The 12,500-nt window shown below is 39.4% G+C and overlaps 1 protein-coding gene across 1 annotated transcript in view; it reads left to right on the top strand.

The window, feature by feature from the left end:
• Positions 1-12,500, top strand: part of cdh8 (cadherin 8) — a 116,267-nt gene that overhangs the window by 54,159 nt on the left and 49,608 nt on the right. The window lies entirely within an intron of this gene.

Raw genomic sequence — 12,500 nt, 5'->3', positions numbered from 1 at the left:
CCACTTATCTGAACTACCTCGGGTCACGTGGAGCCTGTGCCTATCTCAGGCGTCATCGGGCATCAAGGCAGGATACACCCTGGACGGAGTGCCAACCCATCACAGGGCACACACACACACTCTCATACACTCACGCAATCACACACTACGGACAATTTTCCAGAGATGCCAATCAACCTACCATGCATGTCTTTGGACCGGGGGAGGAAACCGGAGTACCCGGAGGAAACCCCCGAGGCACGGGGAGAACATGCAAACTCCACACACACAAGGTGAAGGCGGGAATCGAACCCCGACCCTGGAGGTGTGAGGTGAATGTGTTAACCACTAAGCCACCGTGCCGGATTATGAAATTATTGTTCACATTTTTATAATTTATTTAACTTCACGTTATTTTTTTCTCAATATTTTTAAAGTCGTCTCCTTCACCTCACCCAAACCTATCAGCGCTTCGTTCAATTTCAGAACACAAATGAAGATTATTTTTAATATTCTCTTATGATTTAGGTATATATATAGAGAGAGATTTTAGATGTAGGGATTTAGTATCTCATGTTGGATGAAACTCACCGTGTTCTTGTGATCTGAGTCAGACAAACAGATCTACATCACAATGTCACGTTTTTCACTGAACAGAGAATATAAAAACATTCACAGTTCCAATATCCAGAAAACGACTTTATTTAATTTGCAAATATAAGGAATTGTGTGTGTACTGATGAGCAAAGCTCACAGTGGGAAGACTGGTGAAAATCCTCACTGCGGTTTTCTGTTCCAAAAATACTGTTAAAAACTGTTTTTTTTTTTCTTCGAGTAATAAATACGGTAATGCTGTAAAAAAAAAGTTTACATCATTTCACCCAAGTAAAGAAACGAAATTCATGCTGTTAAAATGTCACCATAAATTAACAGCAATTTCTAACAGTGTGGAGGTTTCTGGAGGTCTCTTGGCAGTATCCATGTTACCTTTTCTTTGTGTCCTTCCGTCAGTTTTGGAGGGACATCCTGTCTTCTTGATGATGGACCTCATTAGGTTCTGTGGTACATCTAATGTTTTGGAAATTCTTTTTTTAATCTATACTGATCTAATCAGTTCCACAGTGAGATCCTGCACAGGCTCTGATCTTCATCAGCAGTGCTTTAAAAACTTCGGCAGGAAGGAATTAGCGTTGGGTCTCTGGTGAACTCAGAGTTTACGATGACCCATTTGTTCCTCAGGAGCTCTCGGGTGAACGATTATAAACTGTTGTAGAATTGACATTATTTACATTGACATTATTTCCTGTCCAGTGTCATCCAGATGAGGATGAGGTTCACCTCTGAGTCTGTTTCCTCTCAAGGTTTCTTCCTCATATCATATTTTTTCCTCACCACCGTCACCTCAGACTTGATCGTTAGGGGAAAATTAGTAGGTAAATTTAGGAGATAAATAGCAACTTAATTCTAAATGTCACTTTTTTTTAATTCTTTTCTTTGACAGTCGTATAAGATCAAGAGGAGATAAAGGAAATCTTACAGAAGCAGCTGATCTTTTTTTTTATTATTTGTATAAACAGGAGTGTGTAGACTCTTATACACCCTGTACACACAACACAATACACACGGCCCATTACACACATCCACACTACTATCCTGAGAAAGGAATGCACAGGAATCCTACCAGCTTACAGTGTAATGTGTTTCCATCTATTATTTATAAAAATCTCAATCAAAGTAAAATCAGCAGCTGTCGTGACTTTTATATAACACGGAGCTCCTGATTACTGCTGCTGTTGTGATGGCATTCAGAGCCTCTCATCATAAATGCTTCCATAAATACAGTAAAGAAAATTGTTCTGTTTCACAAATATGAGGTTTTGTACTGTTTATTTATTCCTTTAGTTTTATTTGCAACACCCATAATAATTAAAAGAAAGAAAGAAAGAAAGAAAGAAAGAAAGAAAGAAAGAAAGAATTCTCCTCTACATCATCATCATTCACACATTAACAGTAATCCTGCTCCTGATTCTGAATAATCACATATCAGTCAGAGGCAATCATCAGTCTGATGATGAAGAAGCAGCTTCTCTTTGTCACATACAGTGTGTATCACAGCGTAGTGAGATGATTCAGTCACATGTCACAGTGTGTTAGGGTCAGAACACCGAGTCAGTCCTGGAGAAGAGAGGGTTAAGGGCAGTTCGTCCTCGGTGGTGCTGGGGATTGAAACTCTGACCTACGACCTATGGATCTGTAACCCAGAGCCTGAACACATTAGCCACTTCCACTCTCACTGTGTCGCATTGTGTCATAAGGTATTACATCTTGTCATATGGTATCACATCATACTACATCATATCACATTGTGTCATATTTTATTACATCATACTACATCATATCACATTGTGATACCATATGACCATATGATCACATATGACACAATGTGATACCATATATATGACACAATGTGATAACATTGTGTCATATGGTATCACATTGTCATATGGTATCACATTGTGTCATATAGTATCACATTGTGTCATATGGTATCACATTGTGTCATATGGTATCACATTGTCATATGGTATCACATTGTGTCATATGGTATCACATTGTGTCATATAGTATCACATTGTGTCATATAGTATCACATTGTGTCATATGGCATCACATTGTCATATTGTATCACATTGTGTCATATGGTATCACATTGTGTCATATAGTATCACATTGTGTCATATAGTATCACATTGTGTCATATAGTATCACATTGTGTCATATAGTATCACATTGTGTTATATGGTATCACATTGTGTCATATAGTATCACATTGTGTTATATGGTATCACAATGTGTCATATGGTATCACATTGTGTCATATGGTATCACATTGTGTCATATGGTATCACATTGTGTCATATAGTATCACATTGTGTCATATGGTATCACATTGTCATATGGTATCACAATGTGTCATATGGTATCACATTGTGTCATATGGTATCACATTGTGTCATATGGTATCACATTGTGTCATATAGTATCACATTGTGTCATATGGTATCACATTGTCATATGGTATCACATTGTGTCATATGGTATCACATTGTGTCATATAGTATCACATTGTGTCATATAGTATCACATTGTGTCATATGGCATCACATTGTCATATTGTATCACATTGTGTCATATGGTATCACATTGTGTCATATAGTATCACATTGTGTCATATAGTATCACATTGTGTCATATAGTATCACATTGTGTTATATGGTATCACAATGTGTCATATGGTATCACATTGTGTCATATGGTATCACATTGTGTCATATGGTATCACATTGTGTCATATAGTATCACATTGTGTCATATGGTATCACATTGTGTCATATGGTATCACGTTGTGTCATATGGTATCACATTGTGTCATATGGTATCACATTGTGTCATATGGTATCACGTTGTGTCATATGGTATCACATTGTGTCATATGGTATCACATTGTGTCATATGGTATCACGTTGTGTCATATGGTATCACATTGTGTCATATGGTATCACGTTGTGTCAAATGGTATCACATCATACTACATCATGTCACAATGTATCATATGGTATCACATTGTGTCATATGGTATCACATAGTGTCATATGGTATCACATCATACTACATCATATCACATTGTGTCATATTTTATTACATCATACTAAATCATATCACATTCTATCACATGGTATCACATTAACATCACACACTGCTGCATTGTTATATTGTACATAAAGAAACATTGCACTAAATCCAATCTCAGCAGGTTCAGGTCTTGTGAAATCCTGAGGTTCACAGCACTAATCTAAGCCTTATCTACCTTCACACACACTAATTGAGTTTGGTGTTTTATTTACTACATCAGCAAATGTAATAAAGTGGCAGTGGAGAACTCTGAGCATTAGCCCTTTATATAATTACTGTACTGTATTTGTTCCATTACAGTTCTCATTTATTTCATTCCTGCTCTTGATTGATTAATAGACTGGATGTCAGCGGTCCAACGCAGACAAGTAACTTTTCTTTCTTTGGCTGTTTGGACACGACATTTACTTCTACACTGTTTCTGTAATCCATCATGTGTCTGAAGCTAGAACGACACACACACAGACACACAGAAGACGGGGTGTGTGTGTGTGTTTGTGGGTGGGTGGGTGGGTGGCTGAGGGTGTGTTTTCCCTCTCCGCCAGCGATGCACTCGATTGAACTCATCCATGGCGTTATCAGGGTTTGACAGTGACGTGTTGGAGATAACGAGCTCCAGGGTGACACACCATGGCTCTCCTGCAGCGGCACAAAAAATCCTCCTTTTATGACTCGCTCTTTTCTTTTCAACGCTGCAGATTAATTAAACATTAGCCACCGTTCTCTCACTAGGCTCGGACCTGACTTGTTTTGGTCTCATAAAGTATTTATGTATTGGGAGACAGGCACGGGACGAGTCGAAAGCTCTTCGAGTTACGAAACCAAACAAGGAAGGTAGAAACAAACAGGTCCTTCACAGAGTCGGTGTTACACTCAGAGATGTTTCATGTCTCGGTGGATGAAAGGCGATTCGTCTGGCTGTAGACTGCTGCAAAAAAATATTTCAAGGAAAATTGACTTAGAACTGGAAATAAACTGTGGATGTCTGGAATGCCGTCTGTGTTACGTCTGATATACACCGTGTCCAGGGGGAAGTTTCCATTAAGACGAAAAAAATATGTTAGGATTCTGCTGTTATTTTATTTATTTTTTTTTTTAATGTCCTAGCCAGTGCTTTTAGAACATCAATTTTCATGGAAAAAATATTTTAGCTCTTGTGTGTGTGTGTGTGTGTGTGTGTGTGTGTGTGTGTGTGTGTATCCATGTGTTAATTTCTGTTTTCACTTATTGCAGATAAACTGTCTTTCCCTCGCCAGCCTCTATAATATCAGTAATAATTAATTAAGTATTAAAGTAAATAAATCACTCAATCAGTTCATGTTCCAAATAATATAAATAAGAAGGAAAGTGTAAACTAAACCTGTAGCTGATTTTTATCTATAAGTCACAATCTAATTCTTCATACACACACACACACACACACAAACACACACACACACACACACACAATGTAAGTTCAAGTCAGGTCCAGGTCAGGTCATTAAAACATTATTCAGCAAGCATTAATTCATGTCCAGCTCGTGAGCTTTAACTCGTTTTTGACAACCTATTTCATTCCAATACTTTTTGTGAATAATAAGTAGCGCTGTAATAAATTGTCTTCTTACAATGAAACAAACTGACACAAATTCTTCGGTTCAATTCGATTATGTTAATTTAACTCATTAACACACTCGGGTCCTTATTTATTTATTTATTTATTTATTTAATTTCACAATGAGTGCTGGACTGGTTTAAGCTCTTGGAGGAGAAATATGAGATTTGATGTGATTGGAAAAGATTTTGTAAATGAAACTTAATAATGGGGTGAGTAAAGTGGGTGTTAATTCTGGGGGTTTTTTGTTTGTTTGTTTCCTGGAGCGAGTGTTGAGGCGTTAAAATGTGTCGTATTGCTGGAACAGACGTGTGGATCAGGGCCGGTGCTCTACACCATCTGCTTTATGCCACCCACAAATAAATCACACACGATGATGAGCAGGAAGCTGAAGAGCAGGCCACGCAGGTCCAGTGTGAATAACACACACACACACACACACACACACACACGACTGCCTGCCTTGATGCCATACTGAAAGCGGAGGCAGGTTGCATCCCGAACACTTGGAGGTTGTATGTGGTTCATTTTGGCCTCTGATTGGTCAGACGGTGTTGATGAGTTTACACAGGTTTACATTAAAGTCTTTCTTCAGCATCGGCTCATTCAAAGCACGAATATTAGTTTAAAAAGATGAGATGTTCATGAGATGTTTCAGTAACAATTATGGAAGGAGTCTCCAGTGGCGACGCCTATTAACAGTCAGAGGTAAATAGGTAACTGGAGGAGTTTCATTCATAAAGGGATGACCATAAAAAAAGGAATAACACTCTATAGTTCATGCTGCTCAAGGAAATAAATCGACCTCGTATCAGCTTCACCACACCACCATATTACTAGAAGACAATGTTACTATTATACTAATGTTACGCTCAGGTAGTCAAACAGAAGAGACGATTCCACATCATCAAACAGTTCTTGTGTGGAGAGTATTGCATCATCACATCATTCTCTTGATGATATTCAGTAAGCAGAACTCTCTATCTTCTACATGTTCACGCAGCGATTTCTGATGCTGAGTAAGTTAGTAAGTCATTTTTAGTAATTTATTGACACATCTGAGGACAGTGTTGAAGTTCTCGGTGGTTTCCACCCTCTCTGCACTTTTTGCTTAAGAAAGTTAACGCTACGGCTACGAACTAAATCTTTAGCCCGAGTCATTCGCTAATTCATGCCGAGTGTCTAGAATTCCCAGTTGCCTAGCAACAGCATTTTCACGACTTTAAATAGTTAGACAGGAAGGATGTTGTGATGTCGAAAGCACAAACTGACGTTTTGCTGCTTATTTAATAAACACACTGTGACATTCTGGAGGCTTTTGCATTAACATTGCTACGCTAAACATAACAGAATGTTTATAAAGGATATGAAGAGATGGAAAACTTCAGAACAGGATCCAGAACCAGTTTGTTAGCTGTGTGGATAAAGTGCGAAAAGATTAGCAGAAGTTGTCATGTTTTACTTTGAAGTCTGGACAAAGCGCCGCTGCAACAGTTCATTTGGAGAAAGTGTCGTTATTTTTGTCTCATGCTCCGTCTTGTCAGTCCGTCTCCGCAAATCCACTTATTTATTTATTGAATGCTGCAGATGTTGCAGTGTGTCCAGTATGAGATAAGACTCACGGCTTAATAAAAATTGGGAGGAGAAAAGAACATTATGTCTTGGCTTTAGTTTCCTGTGCTGGAAGATGATGTGGTCGATGACCTCAGGCTCTGCTGATGGAGCCGAACAAAAAGGAAATTCAGGATAATCTCCGTCATTATCTAATCTTCCCGCTGCTCCGTGTAGCTCAAACAAAAGTAGGCAATGCTTAGGACCATACACATGAGAGCTAATGCTGTAGTGGATTACTGAGTCGCTGTGAGAGCTTCGTTCTTTTATTTTTTTAATTTATATTTCCATGGAAACAGTGAGTTTCTGCTGCAAAATGACGACCGGGGCTGATGTATAAAAACTTAACTCTATTGTAGATGCTGGTTCTTATCTAATTTTGTTAACACAGAACTAAAATGTATAAAACTTACACAAAAGTCACTTTTGAGGGTGGGGCTACGTACGAGCTCAGGTTATGATGTCATTATCAGCGCCACGGATTTAGACGAATCACGTACTCTATGCAAATAAGTAACAGATAAGAGTTCTAATGTTTTGTGATTTAAAGTAGCTAGCTAGCTAAATTAGCTAAAGTTGTTGATGAACAAAATTTACAGTCGTTATGGTAACATTATAATGTGACCGATACTGAACATGTGACTAATCTGTGCTAGCTAATTAGCTACATTAGCTAATTATAGTGACATTAAGACAATCTAATCTACACATAAATAAAGACAATTACATACTGTAGACATTTAGAGTATACGGGTCATGAAATGCGTATTGTAATGCATGTGTATTTCTGTCTACGTTTAATTTAGGAGTAAATTTAAATTTGCAAATCACAAATGATATGCTGATTATTCAAAGAGGAGAAAGTAATATTTAAAATCATATCCACAGAACTCAGAAGGTGAACTCAAAGCTAAAGCTACCTAGTGGATGCTAACAAGGATAAATATTGATCTGTGTAACTTGATGTTACACTTTTTAAATATCTTGGCACATCTGAAGAAATTCTAATAACTATAATGTAGATTTAATAATACCACATTGAGAAACATTCTCACTCTTACAACTTGTCTTTAATATTTTCTTCATATGCCACAAACCTCCACACAATGCTGCTTTTATGAAACAATAAAGCATTAAATCGCACCGCACGTTTTATTTTTTTTTTTTATTTTTTATTTTTTTACAAAGAAGCAAAGCTGCCATCATCAAATAAAGCAAAGCTTCTCAATCTCCAACTATATCACCGATTCCTGGATATTAATAATCGACTGAGCCATATGAGGCCTGACAAATCCTGCACACTGCTTAAAGTTAGCGGGATTAAAGATGGTCCACGCTTTCAGAGTCTGTGCTCTTATGTATATTCATGAGATTATCTAGCATTTCAATTTCACCTCAATTAAATCCGAGTCCGTTACTTACCGACGCAGGTCCGGGCACAATGGGAATTAAGAGTCATTTGCATGGATTGGACAAATCTCGTTGGATTTAGCGAAGCCGTTTCCTCACTAATGGGGTCTTTGACTTGCGAGGACCGAGACGAGCGAGCGAATTCCCCTATCAGGTCTGTGGAACATATGCTGGAATTATAAAGCCTTCTGGCACCGCCGAGAGTTTTTCATCGACTCTCAGGGTAATTAACGTCGAGTCATGCGGCCCGCCTCTTTTTCCAAAGAAAAGGTGTGAATGACAATAATTGCTACATGGAAGAATAAAGCGAATAAAGCAAAAGTTGTTTCTTTTTTTTTTCCTGTTGTCGTTTGTGTGAAACTCGAGGCCTGAGGGAGCCGGCGTTAGTGGCGGCTTCATTACCGAGTCATTATGGCGGAGAGACAGATGGCACATGGCTCCTCCGCCCTTCCCTCGCGCTCTCCTGGCAAAATGAACGCGTGTACGGAGACGATGTGTCAGGATCTGCTAAATTGGAGCGCTGAAATAAAATCGAAGTGACGTTAATAGATTACCCAGAGTTCATTTGCATATTGAGAGTTATTACGAGCGCGGGTAACAGGACTAACAGGCGAGTGCGGCTCTACTTCTAATAACATTTCTGATTATGCACGCGGCATCCCTGGCAGGTAAAAAAATAAATAAATACGGGCTCGTCAGCGGGGATTCTGACAATGGCAACCGGTGACTTTTCCCCTTAGACGGATTTATGGAAACATTGGAGGGGATTTTATATTTTCTTTGCAAAACAAACACTGCTGGAACACTTTATGACTTAACAATTTATTCAGACACAAGTGTGAGACCGAATCCTAATTAAAAGTCTTAATTAAATTAGCTTTAATTTCCTTCATATCTTTCTGAGCAACAACGGAAAAGTCTTCTGTGTTAAAAAAAAAACAGTCTAGAATGGATTTCTGTAGCTAAAGGAGATTTTGTCTGATTTATTCTTGCTCGAGACTAGCGCAGCTAATAAGCAGTGGAAGCTAGCACTTTCGAGCAGCACCATTTGATCCTGAATCTGAATCACTTTTAAATCCTGAAGCTGATGTAGAGTGACAGCGCTTTTGCTAATTTATTGACCCTGTTACTAGACCTTAAGCCATCTATAATAGCATTATAGTAATAATTAATAGCATAATTATTTTTTGAAAGTAGTTTGATGTTAGCAACTGTCCTGTGCTCGATCTCGCTCCCCAGTTCACATCACAGCTGCTGGTTATACAAGTTAAAGTCAACCAACTTTTTTTTTTTACCTGAACTTATTTTAATTGAGTCGAATCACTCAGCTCTGTTCTCTCCCTCTACCAATCACTGAGCTCCGTTTTCCATCTGATCCTCCATCTAGACTTCAGATCTACTTTTGAATCCTTCTTCGTGTTTTGATATGCAAATGCTCATGATGACACAATGAATATGCAAATTAGAACAGCGACATTTAGTGCTGTTTTGTCGTACACTGTGTGAGACACTGAGTGCCCTAAACTCTTATGTGCGCAATGCTAAACTGGTAGCCTTGTGTTTCTGTTGCATGTTCTGCCTGATGGACTGCACCTTTTTTTACTTCCTGTAAAATGTTGCAGTAAAGCAAAACTGATGAAATACAGCACGTGGCATAATAACAAATGGAGAAAAAAATTGGAACCAGATGGTGCATGAACGATTTTCCGATATTTTCAATAACCAAAGAAATTTCATGGAGCGGACAGTTCTTCATAACCGAGCTCTCTCAGAAGCAGCCATATTGCATCCTGCCCCCTCTACATACTAGCACATGCTAGTTCTCAGCTGTCTGATAAATGGTGAAGTCCAGCAGCAGGTCGTAGTGTGTGGTGTGTGTGTGGTGTGTGTGTAGTTCGGTGGTGGCAGATGGAGATGGAAGCAGGGGGCTCCGGGGTGTGTAACGCCTTGTGCAGCTGGCCTACTGCGATGCCACATCTGCTGCTCCGGAGGCGTGCCGAGAGACACCCCGAGGTCCGGTCCGGCCTCCGAGGTCGGAGAGTCGAACCCAAAGCCAGGAACAAACAGGGACATGCTTTAAATCTTTAAATATCCCGACCTTACAGATTCACCTCCAGTTAATCAACGCTACAGGACCATTAAATGTGTGGTGCAGCATTTATTTATTTATTTATTTATTTATTTCTGTCTTTATTTATTTATTTTAAACAAATAAATAAATAAATATTTTTGAAGTGCTCCTACTATAGATCAAGATACAGATAGAAATGACTTTAAGGCAACATAATGCACTATACATCTATAACGTTTTTCTAGGTTTTCTGGCCCTGAAATTAGCTTCAGCTTTAATCCATGATTAAACTTGATTCTGCACATTTTTTTCTGTTCTTTCGAGTCGGCGAGGTGAAGATCTTTTTACCTCACTTTCAGGAGATACTGTGAAATATTACATAAAAGAAACCTCTGTCTGAAATGAGCAGACAGAGATCCCATGTCCTGTGTGACAGACTAATCAGCACATCCAGGTATCATGAGCTATACTGGGTTGCCAGATCTTTGACAAAACCATTAAGAAATCTGCTGAGTCAAGTCCTAAACTCACATCACAGCTTAAAAGCCGAGAGCTGGAATCTTTTCCTTCTTTCTTTCTTTCTTTCTTTCTTTCTTTCTTTCTTTCTTTCTTTCTTTCTTTCTTCCTTTCTTTCTAAACTCGTGGCTTGTGTACGCTGTGGAACTTTGTTTTGTTTTAATGCTGAGGAGGAAAAGCCCTGTAGCTTGTGTAAATAACCCAGCATGCATTGCAGGAAACACACAGATGTTTGTGGCCCGCTTGCCAATTTGTCAAATCTCCATTACAGTCTGAAACTTGAGGGGAAAATGTAAACAGCTCTCGTGTTCTGGCGTGCAGTGGCCGTGGCGTGGTAGACGTCCTGAGTAAGCGCTTATTCTGCACCATCTGTCACGTGGAGGACGTTTGGAACAATCAGAGCAGTGTTTAATTGTCTATTACATTTACATTTACATTTACATTTACATCATGTGACAGACGCCCTTATCCAGAGCGACGTACATAAGTGCTTAAATCTCTAACATTGAATACATTAATGCTGGATCACTAAGTTACATACTTAAGATACCATGAGTTTAAAACATTTGTTCAGAGTTACAATGAAAAAGTGTCAAAGGTTGTGTTTTTTTTTAAATGCAAAAGATAAGGAAAGAAGTGCTAGCTGAAGTGTTTCCTGAATAAGTGGGTCTTCAACCGCTGCTTGAAAATATCCAGTGACTCAGCTGTTCGGACCTCTAGGGCAAGTTCATTCCACCACCTTGGTGCCAGTACAGAGAAGAGTTTTGTAGTAAACTTACCTCTTACCCTGAGAGATGGTGGGACCAGTCGAGCAGTGCTGTAGATCTGAGGGTGTGAGGTGCAGTGTGAGGAGTGATGAGGGCTTTGAGGTAAGAGGGAGATGGTCTGGTTTTGGCTTTGTAGGCCAGCATGTTTTGAATCTGATGCGTGCAGCTACCGGAAGCCAGTGGAGGGATCGCAGCAGTGTGGTGGTGTGGAGAACTTTGGCAGGTTTAAAACAAGCCGTGCAGCTGCATTTTGGATCATTTGCAGAGGACGGATTGCGTTCATATGTAGACCTGCCAGCAGTGTGTTACAGTAATCCAGTCTAGAAATGACAAGAGACTGAACAAGTACCTGAGCAGCCTGTGTGGACAGAAATGGCCGAATCCTTCTAATGTTGTAAACAAGAAACCGACATGAGCGAGTCACATTAGCAACATGAGAGGAAAAGGACAGAGTGTCCATGGTTACCCCAAGGTTGTGAGCTGTGGCTGAAGGGGAGATCAGATCGTTGTGCAGGGATACAGCAAGATCATTACAATGGGGATGAATCAGTTGATGATCAGCAGTTCCGTTTTGCTAGGATTGAGCTTTAACTGATGAGCAGTCATGATATTTCTGCCAGACATGGTGAGATCTGATCAGAAGCTGTGGCATCTGAGGGTGGGAAAGAGAAGATAAGTTGTGTATCATCAGCATAGCAGTGGTAAGAGAACCCATGTGAGGAAACTTCACCAAGAGAGTGAGTATACAGGGAGAAAAGAAGAGGACCAAGTACTGAGCCCTGTGGGACACCAGTGGAGAGTCTGATATCTATTATATCCACACACACGACAGGTAACACTGGGACAGGTGTTCAGTGTT

This window comes from Tachysurus vachellii, chromosome 23, assembly GCF_030014155.1.
Source record: "Tachysurus vachellii isolate PV-2020 chromosome 23, HZAU_Pvac_v1, whole genome shotgun sequence".
Taxonomy (NCBI): Eukaryota; Metazoa; Chordata; class Actinopteri; order Siluriformes; family Bagridae; genus Tachysurus; species Tachysurus vachellii.
The sequence above is the reverse complement of the archived record's forward strand: the minus strand, read 5'-3'. Positions and strand labels throughout refer to the sequence as shown.